General features: G+C 44.1%; 1 pseudogene; it reads right to left on the bottom strand.

Moving 5' to 3' along the window:
• Positions 1-9,256: 9,256 nt before the first annotated feature.
• LOC144502117 (U2 spliceosomal RNA) lies at positions 9,257-9,432 on the bottom strand (annotated as a pseudogene).
• Positions 9,433-13,792: the final 4,360 nt, after the last annotated feature.

Here is a 13,792-nt window from a genome sequence, read left to right as displayed (position 1 = left end):
ATTGCAAAAGGACTGGAATATAAAAGTGGAGAAGTGTTGCTGCAATTGTATAGGGTGTTGATTTTGATTTGATTTATTATTGTCATGTGTATTAACATACAAAGTATTGTTTCTTGTGCACTATACAGACAAAACATACTGTTCATAGAGAAGGAAACGAGAGAGTGCAGAATATAGTGTTACAGTCATAACTAGGATGTAGAGAAAGATCAACTTAATGCAAGGTAAGTCCATTCAAAAGTCTGATGGCAGCAGGGAAGAAGCTGTTCTTGAGTTGGTTGGTACGTGACCTCAGACTTTTGTATCTTTTTCCTGATGGAAGAAGGTGGAAGAGAGAAGGTGCGGGGTGTGTGGGGTCCTTAATTATGCTGACTGCTTTGCCGAGGCAGTGGGAAGTGTAGACAGAGTCAATGGATGAGAGGCTGGTTTGCGTGATGGATTGGGCTACATTCACGACCTTTTGTAGTTCCTTGCGGTCTTGGGCAGAGCAGGAGCCATACCAAGCTGTGATGCAACCAGAAAGAATGCTTTCTATGGTGCATCTGTAAAAGTTGGTGAGAGTCGTAGCTGGCATGCCAAATTTCCTTAGTCTTCTGAGAAAATAGAGGCGTTGGTGGGCTTTCTTAACTATAGTGTTGGCATGGGGGGACCAGGACAGTTTGTTGGTGATCTGGACACCAAAAAACGTTGGTGTCCAGATCACCAACAAAAAGCTCTCGACCCTTTCTACTTCGTCCCCGTTGATGTAGACAGGGGCATATTCTTCTTTACGCTTCCTGAAGTCGATGACAATCTCCTTTGTTTTGTTGACATTGAGGGAGAGATTATTGTTACTGCACCAGTTCACCAGATTCCCTATCTCATTCCTGTACTCTGTCTCGCCAATGTTTGAGATCCCACCCACTACAGTGGTGTCGTCAGCAAACTTGAAAATCGAATTGGAGGGGAATTTGGCCGCACAATCATAGGTATACAAGGAGTAAAGTAGGGGGCTGAGAACACAGCCTTGTGGGGCAACGGTGTTGAGGATGATCGTGAAGGAGATGTTGTTGCCTATCCTTACTGATTGAGGCTGTGAGTTAGGAAGTTCAGGATCCAGTCGCAGAGGGAGGTGCCGAGGCCCAGGCCACGGAGTTTGGAGATGAGTTTCATGAACTCTAACTTCACTTTGAACAGAATAAAGGTGTTGAAGGTTGAGCTATAGTCAATAAATAGAAGTCTGACATAGATATCCTTGTTATCTAGGTGTTCCAGCGTTCAGTGCAGGGCCAGGGAGATGGCGTCTGCTGTGGACCTGTGGCGGCAGTAGGCAAACTGTAGTGAAACCAGGTAGTCCAGGAGGCTGGAATTGATTCGTGCCATGACTAAGCCTTTTGAAGCACTTCAGAATGATGGATGTCAGACCACCGGCTGATAGTCATTAAGGCACGCTGCTTGGTTTTTCTTTGGTACCGGGATGCTGGTCATCTTCTTGAAGCAGATAGGGACCTCAGATTGTTGTAAAGAGAGGTTGAAGATGTCTGTGAATATTCCCGCTAGCTGATCCGCGCAGGATCTGAGCGCTCATCCGGATACCCCATCCGGGCCAGTCGCTTTCCGTGGGTTGACCTTCGAAAAGGCTGCTCTGACATCTGCAATGGTGACCCCAGATACAGGTTCATCCACGGCTTCCAGGGTGGAGGGCATGCTCTCGCTGACCTCTTGCTCAAAAAGGGCATAGAATGCATTAATGAGACCACATCTGGAGTATTGTGTCCAATTTTTGGTCTCTTTATTTGAGAAAGGATGTGGTAGCATTGGAGGCAGTTCAGAGGAGGTTCACCAGATTGATTCCGGGGATGAAAGGGTTGACGTATGAGGAGAGATTAAACAGTTTGGGTTTATACTCGCTGGAGTTTAGAAGGATGAGAAGGGATCTGATCGAGGTCTATAAAATTCTAAAAGGGATTGATGGAGGAAATGTAGATCAAATGTTTCCTCTTATGGGGCAATTTAGAACAAGACAACACAGGTATAGGTTTGGAGGTGGTAGATTTAACACTGGGATGAGGAGGAACTACTTCTCGCAGAGGGTGGTGAATTTGTGGAACTCGCTGCCCCATAGCGCGGTGGAGTCTGAATCATTGAATGGTTTCAAGAAGGAGATAGATATATTTCTGATTTAAAAAAGGGGTTAAAGGAATATGGGGAACAGGTGGAGAGATGGATTTGAGACCAGGAAGAGATCAGCCATAATCTGATGGAATGGCGGAGCAGGTTCGAAGGGCTGAATTTGCCTACTTCTGCTCCTAATTCCTTCCAGTGTTCCCATGTACAAAAGCTGGATTTGCTATAATTTATTAACTGCTTTCTCAACCTGTTATGCTACTTCAATGATTTATGTACATATGCACCCAGGTCCCTCTGTTCCCGCGTTCCTTTTAGAATTGTATTCTTTATTTTATGTCACCTCTTGTTCTTCTGGCTAAAATGCTTCACTTCACGCTTCTTTACATCGAATGGGCAGACATGTGGCAGATGAAGTTTAATCATCCTGTCTATATCCTCTTGAGATCTATTGCTACTCTCCTCAGTTCTCAATACTCCCAAGTCTTGCATCATCTTCATATATTGAAAATGTGCCCTGTACACCCAGGTCCAGGACATAAATATCAATCAAGAAAAGCAGCGACCCCTCCATAAAACATCCCCCAGTCAGAACTAAGTAAAATCTTCTGTAGTTAATGTTTTAATAGGATTTAATTAAACAGTTGCATAATTAAATTCCAGTTATGCAAAAGACTAATGTTTCAAATGGTTCGAAATAAAATGCACTATTATTTTTCACTTAAGAAGCATAGTTTCCTTGACATTTGGGGACTAAAATATTTAATACACAGGAAAACAAAGTAATAGTAGATTTAGAAATGATTTGGTTAGAGTTCTTGCATAATCAAGGACCCCAAGCACTCCAGACATAATCTCTTTCACCTGCTTCTGTCGGGAAAAAGATACAAAACTCTGAGAACACGTACCAACTGATTCAAGAACAGCTTCTTCCCTGCTGCCATCAGACTTTTGAAAGGACCTATTATATATTAAGCTGATCTTTCTCTTCATCCTATCTGTAACTGCAACACTATATTCTGCACCCCCTTCTTTCCTTCTCCCCTATGTACTCTATGAATGGAATATTTTGTCTGTATAGCGTGCAAGAAACATCACTTTTCACTCTATCGCAATACATGTGACAATAATAAGTCATGATGTGGAGATGACCTGGTGTTGTTAAACTTCTTACAATAATAAGTCACAGTGACACAGTGGTTAGCACTGCTGCCTCACAGCTCCAGGGACCGAGGTTCAATTCCTGGCTTGGGTCACTGCCTGGTTGGAGTTTGCACGTTCTCCCCGTGTCTGCGTGGGTTTCCTCTGGGTGCTCCTCCCATAGCCCAAAAATGTGTGGGTTTGGTGCATTGGCCATGCTAAATTGCCCCTTTGTGTCACAGGATGCGTAGGTTAGAGGGATTAGCGGGGTAAATATGTGGGGTTGCGGGGATAAGGTGTAAGTGGGATTGTTGTCGGTGCAGACTCGATGGGCCGTATGGCCTCCTTCTGCACTGTAGGGATTCTATGAAGTTTCTATGAAATCAAATCAAAGTAAGGTTTCTCACTATACCAATGATTAGCAAAGTCAGATGAGTCAGATAATTGAAATGTTCAAGTTACATTTTTAGTTGCACCACTTTGTACACTTGTGAAATTATTTCATGTAGTTTGATCACTGACCTCGAGTACTGAAGGTGGGGCAGCCATTTTAATTTGACTGCTCTAAAGCTGGCCGAGCAAGTTCCTGTGTGCCGCTTAAGTTTGTTTTTGTTTGCTTGATTTCTTGGTTTTCAACCACATTGGCCATGATTCAGGCATTTGGCTAATTCACTTGGGAGTACATAATAATTTGTCATCGGGTAAGGGTGGTGCTCAGTGGAGCTTGGAGTAATTTCCTGATTGGATTTTTGCTTCAGTTAGCTTCCTGGAAAACGAACCACGTAACATTTATCTGCAACTGTTTGTGTCTTCTTTATTAAGTCATGGCATATTTAAAAAAATGGCATTTCGCCCGTTAAGTTCACTTTGTTGCAGGCTGATTTGTATTGCCATTGAAGTTCCCACAATTTATCTGGAAAAAATGAGAAGCCCCAATGGAATATAAGTGCCAGAGCTATGGAAATGTCATATTAGGAAAAACAACAGCTTAGGATCATTGATCATATAGACATTTCAAAGCATTGTTTGATTTATCTGAAAATAGGAAGATTTCTTTTTGCTGAAGATGATGGAAGATGAATCAGAGCAGGCGAGGGGCGGACAATGGGAAGGTCCGTTGACCTCGGGTGGGATTTTACGGTTTCGGGACAAGCGAGGCCATAAAATCCTGCCTGACAAGTGGATTGAGTCAGATCTATCAGAGTTGATTGTAAAGTGAGATTTGTGCAAGGGACAAATGATGGGCTGAATGGCTTTTATTTGTTTGATGTTTTCTTCTGTTCTTACCCATCGAGAAATCCTTGAATCTTCTCCCCGTCTCCCAGCAACTGTTCAGTGAAAATGCCAAGATTAGGATCTGCATTATTCAGCACTGCCCAAATATAGAAAACAGTTGTTCTTCTGTCCTGAGAAGCCAGCTCGATGGTGAATGAGACTATTTAGCAAGTGATTCATAGGGAGAGTTAGCACTTATATTCTAAGTTAGGTGAAGAATAAAATCTCCCTGTTAGGAATTTATATATATTTGGATGGGTAAATAGTAGAAATAAGGTATAGTTTTCCGTAGGTTTAATTTAATGTTTTTTGTGCTTGGAAGGGAGCTGGAGTTAGATTTCATGTTGGAGAAAAGATATTTGTTGGTATGGAGGTTAGCTTCAATCCAAGCTGAGACTCTATTGCGATAGAGAGAGCCATGGCGTGAAGAATAAATATTGTTGCTTAGCAACTAGGGGCCCTGTAAGGTAAACCAAACAGTTTCCATTGTTCTTCAGTCTCAGCTGAAAGCTAGAGGCAGCTGGAGACAGACCATGAAGCAGTAAACAACTCTCTCAGTTCTGCTGGAGGAAACTAAAGAGGAACCAGCTCTTTTAGCTTTGCTGTAAGAAAAACCCTACGATGGAGTAATGGTTCAGGCAGCCAGTGCCAAGTGTCTAAAGAACAACTAGATAAGAAGCTAGAGAAATGAAGAAAAGTTTCCAGCAGGTCTGGAGTTAAGGGGAACAAAGAAGAAAATGGGAACTAGAACAGAATTCTGTTTAGGGATACCAGACAAAGCTGAGAAGAATTTTATTGGCAGGGATACCCGAGAAAGGTTTTCTAAAAGTAACCCTAAAGGTTTGAAATGCTTTAATATCTTCTATAGACAAATTATAATGTATTTCCTGGATATCAGAATTGGTGTAACAGTGCAAGCCTGAAAGGGTAAATCCGAACTCTCGTGGCACAGACTTACAGCTAAAAGGGGAGCAAAAGCTCTGGTCAAATGGATCCTTTGGAAACCGTGAACTGGATTTTGGGATACGGATCGCTAAGTGAATGCATTACCACGAGCGAAGATTTTAAAGTATATTTTGGGAGTGGAGAGTAGAAACTTTCATATGACAATCATCAGGGGGATTCTGAGGAGAAATGGGCGGCATGGTGGCACAGTGGTTAGCACTGCTGCATCACAGCACAGGGGTCCAGATTCAATTCCGGCCTTGGGTGACTGTGTGGAGCTTGCACATTCTCCCTGTGTCTACGTGGGTTTCTTCCGGGTGCCCCTGTTTCCTCCCGCAGTCCAATGATCTGCAGGTTAGGTGGATTGGCCACGCTAAACTGCCCATAGTGTCCCAACACGTGTTGTTAGGGGGATTAGCGGGGTAAATACGTGGAAAGGGCCTGGATGGGAAGCTCTGTCGGAGAGTCAGTGCAGACTAGATGGGTTGAATGGCCTCCTTCTGCATCTGTGGATCTAAATCCGCAAACACTGTGTGCTAATTAGACCATAGTAGCTGCAATTGCACTTTGTCATCCGTGTTAATCTTAAAACCTGTGTGTTAAGCTAAAGGAGGAGTAAAGGAGTATTGCATTATAATCCATTTTTTATATTTAATAAATGTTTTTTTCTTGTCATCAAAACTAATTAGCAGCCCTGTGATTCAAAAATATAAGTTACAATCTTTTGAGATGGGGTTCCATTCTGGGACATTCCCACACAGTTATAACATCAACTGGGATAGAACAACCTCTTCTCCCATCCAGGCCCGCCCCACCCGCACTCCTACTTACATCCCCTTCTTCCACACCATTCATTTTGAACCCTTTTTGCGTTACATCTCCTTCCTTACCAGCGATTGCCAATGAAATCATTTGCTATCAATCCTCTGTGCTGAGTGAGAATTAAGAAAAAGCAGGGAGTAATTTTAAACTTTAATTAGAATCTGAATTGCCTAAAGCAAAAAGGAGAAACTTTTTTCCGTCGGTCACAACGTTTCTCAGTTCCTATTATTTTTACAGAATCAGAATCACAAAATCCTACAGTGCAGAAGAGGCCCTTCAGCCCATTGAGTCTGCATCGATGCATGCCCTGACCTGCTCACCCAATCCCACTTGCCATCACTTGGCCCATAGCCTTGAATGCTATGGAGTGCCAAGTACTCATCCAGGTACTTTTTAAAGGATGTGAGGCATCCCACCTCCACCACCCTCCCAGGCAGCGCATTCCAGACCGTCACCACCCTCTGAGTAAAAAGGTTTTTCCTCAAATCCCCCCTAAACCTCCCACCCCCCACTTTTAACATGTGTCCCCTTGTAACTGATCCTTCAACTGAGGGGAACAGCTGCTCCCTATCCACCCGGTCCATGCCCCTCATAATCTTGAACACCTCAATCAGGTCGCCCTTCAGTCTTCTCTGCTCCAATGAAAACAACCCAAGCCTATCCAATCTCTGTTCATAACTTAAATACAGTAAGAAGTCTCACAACACCAGGTTAAAGTCTAACAGGCTTGTGGCTTGTGTGACCAAATAAACCTGTTGGACTTTAACCTGGTGTTGTGAGATTCTTACTGTGCTTACCCCAGTCCAACGCCAGCATCTCCACATCATAACTTAAATGGCAGCACCCTGGTGATGGTGCCTCAGATTTTGCCAGAGGTTGGAAGAGAGCGAGTTCTTGTGTGGAATCTTTCAATGTGTCTCGTAGCTTATCTGAAAAACTGTTCACACACCATCCACCAGGCCTTCAGCAAAGCTATCTTCGGAAAGTGTAGTCAGTATTTTAAGCAGGGCCAGTTGCAGGGAAGGGGTTGTTCCTACTTTCACTAGTAGAACACACTTTGCTTTGTTCCCATTAAAAGGAAAGGTCACTGATATAATCTAAAAAGGATTTCAAGTGGTGGGTTTGCGAATTCAGGCGTGCGTTGTAATAATAGGCGTCTTGCGAACTGAGCAGCAATGTTTTATTAACGGAGCAGCATCTAACATTCAGAAAATAGGCAACTTGACGCACTCTACGTAAAGTTCAGGTTCAGCTCGACAAAAATGAAGCTGTTAAGCATGGCAGCCTTGCTTTTGCCACGAAACAAGATGACCAAAGATCCTCCTTGCAAGATTATAAACTGCTGTTGCCTCACAGCCACCAGATGGCAATAACCCCACCCAGTCTCACACATCAAGGTAGTACATCTCCTGGTGAATATTAACTCATTCATTAATATCACTCTTGTGGCTCCAAGCTGCTGTGTTTTCTTTTTACACCGAAAGTGGATTCCGCCACTCTTTAGTTCTGGATGTTGGCCACTAGATTCTGGAACTGAGGCACCCGAAGCGTTACTCGGATGGAATGAATACTGCAGCCCCATAGTAACCAGTTTAATCTTGTCCCGGTGAGTTTACCACAAACGAGTGCTGCACTTCAATCTAGGAAATGGGTCTCTTGAATCATTGCCCAGTAATGTGCCGCTTGAAAACTTTTGGAGTGATTGTTTAAAGGAGAAATGTGTTTTAGTGATGTGGATAGGTTGCTATATTGGTATAAATCCATGTCCGATCTAGTCAGGAACAGCTGAATGTAATATTAGTCTGATACCTAACAGGAGAAGAATGTTTGCCAACTTTCTAGCATGTTATGTATTATTCCTTTGAACAATAAATTTGCGCAATTATCTACTTATTCGTTGCACCTCTGATCTATTTTGCTTTATGTTAATTCCTTTTCTCTGGATTCCACTATGTTGTGAGATGCCGCGATCCTTTCAGCTTGCATTCTTTTGTCTCCCTTTTCAACATTCGCTGCTCTGTTAAAGTTTATTTATTAGTGTCACAAGTAGGTTTACATTAAGTAATGAAATTACTGTGAAAATCCCCAGGTCGCCATACTCCAGCATCTGTTCGGGTTTCACTGAGGAAGAATTTAGCATGGTCGATGCACCTAACCAGCACATCTTTTGGACTGTGGGAGGAAACCGGAGCACCCAGAGGAAACCCATGCAGACACGGGGAGAACGTGCAGACTCTGCACAGACAGTGACCGAAACTGGGAATCGAACCCAGGTCCCTGGCGCTATGAGGCAGTGGTGCTAACCACTGTGCCACATCATTGCGGACAGATTGAAGCGCAAAATCTGAAATGTTCAGTTACTCCCCCTCCTGCTACTTTAAATCCCATCATATGTCATTTGAAACTCTTAGTCCATATCAATTTGTCGTGCCCTCATTTATTTCTGGGCGTTATGCTTGGCTGATGCTGTTTGTTGTTTCCTCCCCGCCCCCTCTTTCAGTGCATGTGGCGGAAACCATCGCCCAATATTTGCAGCGCAAATTACTTCCAGTGTAAATCAGGTTTGGGATGGCATCATGCACCAGTTTAAAAAACGATGCCGCACTGAAAACCAGCCCAGACCTCACTCACATTGACACCAGTGCGGTTTCCACTAATCGCAGCCGTTTCCAAGTCTAGACGAGGCTCCAGAAAGTTCCTTTGGGCGCAAGGAGGCTAATTAGCACATTTTAAAAAAACCTTGCATTTTCAAAAGAAACAAAAAATACAAAGGATTACTTTACACTGATATAACTGGCAAATAGATATCTACAGTTTATTTTTTATTTTTATACTTTTCCAATTCAATCAAATCAAGTCCAATTCAGAGTCTCAACAAGTTGAGACATTTCCGATCCAAGCTGACAAGACAGGGCCTTCACACCTGTCTTGGGCCTGATCTACATGAGCCAAGCTGATTGGAGGAGGGGGAGGATTCCGCCTCCAAGGCTTGATCTCATTTGCATCTTAGCCAAAAGGCCGAGATGCTGCTTTAAAAAATTGCTTCATATGAATATGAAGCTTAAATGTAACCTAATGACCTCAACCAAGCGCAGCATCCAATCCATACTACACTTGATCTTAGCCAAAAGGCCAAGAAGCAAATAGATATCTACAGTTTACAAAAGTTACTTTCAGCTATTAAAAACCTGGTTACAGACACGTGATTAGACATTCTTATTCCAAAACAAGTGACAGAACCCACCTTTAGCTGAAATAATCAAATTGCACCAAGTTAGCAGGTTTCAATGCTTTGAAAGACTTTTAAAAAAGAGAAATCAAATACATTTTTTTTTGCAGAAATGCGCACTAATTGCATTGCTTCAGGGCAGATTTTCAATGATATGCAAATAGGTTGGGGGAGGTGGGTGGGGACACTTGTTAAAACCAACGCAGTTTGCACCCAGACTGCCCAATGGAGAAGCTCTACCTGCAGTGTTCCTAACCTACACTGAATAGTTGCAAATACAGATGTAATAACTCAGGGAGACACTGGGGATGGATCGGGAGGGCTCGTCGACATCTGGGGAGGCCAGAAATCAATTTAGCACAGCAGTTGGTGACTTTTTAACTCAACCAGCTCGTTAGCATTTCACTGCGACCAGTGAGTGTCAGTGGGTGTGATAAGCACCCTTCATGTGAGGCTATTTCAATACCAGCACCCTGCTGGGATCCAGGAAGAAGTTTAACAACACCAGGTTAAAGTCCAACAGGTTTATTTGGTAGCAAAAGCCACACAAGCTTTCGGAGCTCTAAGCCCCTTCTTCAGGTGAGTGGGAATTCTGTTCACAAACAGAGCTTATAAAGACACAGACTCAATTTACATGAATAATGGTTGGAATGCGAATACTTACAACTAATCAAGTCTTTAAGAAACAAAACAATGGGAGTGGAGAGAGCATCAAGACAGGCTAAAAAGATGTGTATTGTCTCCAGACAAGACAGCCAGTGAAACTCTGCAGGTCCACGCAACTGTGGGAGTTACAAATAGTGTGACATGAACCCAATATCCCGGTTGAGGCCGTCCTCGTGTGTGCGGAACTTGGCTATCAGTTTCTGCTCAGCGACTCTGCGCTGTCGTGTGTCGCGAAGGCCGCCTTGGAGAACGCTTACCCGAATATCAGAGGCCGAATGCCCGTGACCGCTGAAGTGCTCCCCAACAGGAAGAGAACAGTCTTGCCTGGTGATTGTTGAGCGGTGTTCATTCATCCGTTGTCGCAGCGTCTGCATAGTTTCCCCAATGTACCATGCCTCGGGACATGCCGCACACACGAGGACGGCCTCAACCGGGATATTGGGTTCATGTCACACTATTTGTAACTCCCACAGTTGCGTGGACCTGCAGAGTTTCACTGGCTGTCTTGTCTGGAGACAATACACATCTTTTTAGCCTGTCTTGATGCTCTCTCCACTCACATTGTTTTGTTTCTTAAAGACTTGATTAGTTGTAAGTATTTGCATTCCAACCATTATTCATGTAAATTGAGTCTGTGTCTTTATAAGCTCTGTTTGTGAACAGAATTCCCACTCACCTGAAGAAGGGGCTTAGAGCTCCGAAAGCTTGTGTGGCTTTTGCTACCAAATAAACCTGTTGGACTTTAACCTGGTGTTGTTAAACTTCTTACTGTGTTTACCCCAGTCCAACGCCGGCATCTCCACATCATGGGATCCAGGAGTCAGAGAGCTGCTTCCCCAACAACGTGAGGAAGCAACCTGCTGCTAACACCATAAAGGCCATGACTGGAGGTGACTCATGAGCTCAGTTGCAGACCTGATTGAGTGCAGGAAGCACTGTATTGGCGTAACTAGGTCAGATAAGTGGAGTAAAGTTGTACATTCACCTCATCACATTGTGTTCATTACCCCGTCCAAACACTCTGCCTTGTAGACTGGTCATAGAATCCCAAAAGTGTAGAAGAGGCCATTCAACTCATCGAGTCTCCAACAGAGCATCTTGCACTGGGTCTCTCCCCCACCCTTTCCCTGTCCCCCCACACATTTCTCATGGCTCATCCACCTAACCTACATATCTTGGGACATTAAAGGTTAATTTAGCATGGCCAATCCACCTAACCTGTACATCTTTGGACTGTGGGAGGAAACCAGAGCACCCAGAGGAAACCCACGCAGACATGGGGAGAATGTACAAACTCCACACAGACAGACACCCAAGACCAGAAATGAACCCAGGTCCCTGGTGCTGTGAAGCAGCAGTGCTAACCACTGTGCCACCGTCACATCACTCCTCACACCCTGCATGCTCGCCTTTCCTCACCTCCCATCTCTCCATCCATCACTGGCACTTCAGCCATCTTTGTGGCATTTACTGCTTCTTGGATAGTCATTCTCACCAAATGCACTGCATCTATTGGGTGAACAGATATCATTAACACCCATTCAAAGGTCTTTTCTTTCCCTTATTGCAGAAGAGGAAAGCATAGTCATGAGGAGAGATCCAGTGCTGGGATTCCACAGGTCTTTTGACTTGCAAGTGAAGATAGAAGTCTCTGTCTGAGTTCAATAACATTTTGACATCCCTAGCTGCCAGAGATGGGAATGACAGAATTAATGACGCTCCAGTCATGTTGACAAAATTTCAACAGCAAGTGAATTATGATCATCTTGGTAATAAATTGCAACACGTTTGTACTTTCACAAAATCACAGAATTGCTACGGTGCAGCATGAGGCCATTTGGCCCATCATGTCTGCACTGGCTCTCCAGTTATGACCTAATGCCATTCCGTTGCCTTTTCCCTGTACCCCTCGTACATTGTTTCTATTCAAGAAATCATCCAATGCCCTCTTGAATGCCTTGATTGAACCTGTCTCCACCACACTTCCAAGCAGTGCATTCCAGACTCCAGCCACTCACTGTGTGAAGATGTTTTTTTACTCATCACATTTGCTTCTTCTGCAAATTACTTTAACTCTGTGCCGTCTCAATCTTGATCCTTTTATGAGCGGGAACAGTTTTGCCCTATCCACTCTGTCTAGCACTCTCATGATTTTGAACAGCTTTATCAATCTCCTCTCAGCCTTATCTCCAAGGGGAACAGTCCCAACCTCTCCAATCTATCCTCATAATTCAAGTACTCGTACCTTCATGGCACTCACATGGTGGCACAGTGGTTAGCACTGTTGCCTCACAGTGCCAGGGACCCGGGTTCAATTCCCAGCTTGGGTCACTGTCTGTGCGGAGTCTGTACATTCTCCCTGTGTCTGCGTGGGTTTCCTCCAGGTGCTCCAGTTTCCTCCCAAAGTCCGAAAGATGTGCTGGTTAGGTGCATTGGCCATGCTAAATTCTCCTTCAGTGTACCCAAACAGGCGCTGGAGTGTGGCGACTGAGGGATTTTCACAGTAACTCCATTGCAGTGTTGATGTAAGCCTACTTGTGACACTAATAAAATAAACTTTACTCATTCATACCTTTTATTTTTGACAGGGCTTTCATGCATGCAATGGTAGTGGGTGGATCTCACTCCTCCTGAGAGTGCATCACTGTAGGATTTGTATATACCCTGCAACAAATCAAATCTCACATCAATGGAACTTTGTAGACAGACAATTAGGTTTTCACCTGGTGACAATTCACAAGTGAGCAAGAGTTGGTGGAGGAGACGTTGACGGAGGTGGAAAGTCCATGTCGGATGGTACAGCCCTCTCTGAGCTTTCTTCAGCTGGACACGGATGATGTACCCTGGAGACTGTCAGTGAAAAACAGAATGGTTGAGGACAGAAGGTGTAATACACTGGCAATTCTTCCAAGTATACAGGTCATGATTATTGAGAGGGTGGGAGAGTCTGTCTTAAGAACAAGTCAGATGATGTCCTAGGACATTGCGATTTACGTTCTTCCTTGGATAAAGAGGCCAACCCCGTAGAATATCAAACTTTGCAATCAGAATGAGTCCATGCGCACCTTGACCATGCATGTGCAGTTTCTGGATACCCGCATGTCCGCCACCTTAGATAAATTGGCAGCTGCAAGGTTTGGCCTGACAGTGTCTCGCTGAGCTGCAGAAAGGTCTTCTCCCCCACAGTAAAACTTGACTGGGCCATGACAGGGATGTGGAAGTGGGGGATAGCATTCAAAGTACTTTTTGACTTGTCACCCATTCACTGACATGCCCGGCCCCTCCACCCTTCCCCCCTAACACCTCATCCTACCCCAATTCTTCAAGCCTATTTGTAGATCTGAAGATGTCTGGATGTTTGGATTATTCCTGGCAGGGAGATGGTGACATAGTCGTCATGGACTGGTAATCCAGAGGCCCAGGCTAATGCTCTGCGGATAAGAGTTCAAATCTCAGCACGCCAGCTGGTGAAAGTTTAAATAAAATCTGGAATATAAAGCCAGTCTCAGTAATTGTGACCCTGAAACTGTCACTGTCATAAAAGCCCATCTAGTTTGCTTATGTACTTTAGGGAAGGAAATCTGCCATCCTCAGCTGGTCTGGCCTACA

This window comes from Mustelus asterias, chromosome 12 (assembly GCF_964213995.1).
Source record: "Mustelus asterias chromosome 12, sMusAst1.hap1.1, whole genome shotgun sequence".
Lineage (NCBI taxonomy): Eukaryota > Metazoa > Chordata > Chondrichthyes > Carcharhiniformes > Triakidae > Mustelus > Mustelus asterias.
The sequence above is the reverse complement of the archived record's forward strand: the minus strand, read 5'-3'. Positions and strand labels throughout refer to the sequence as shown.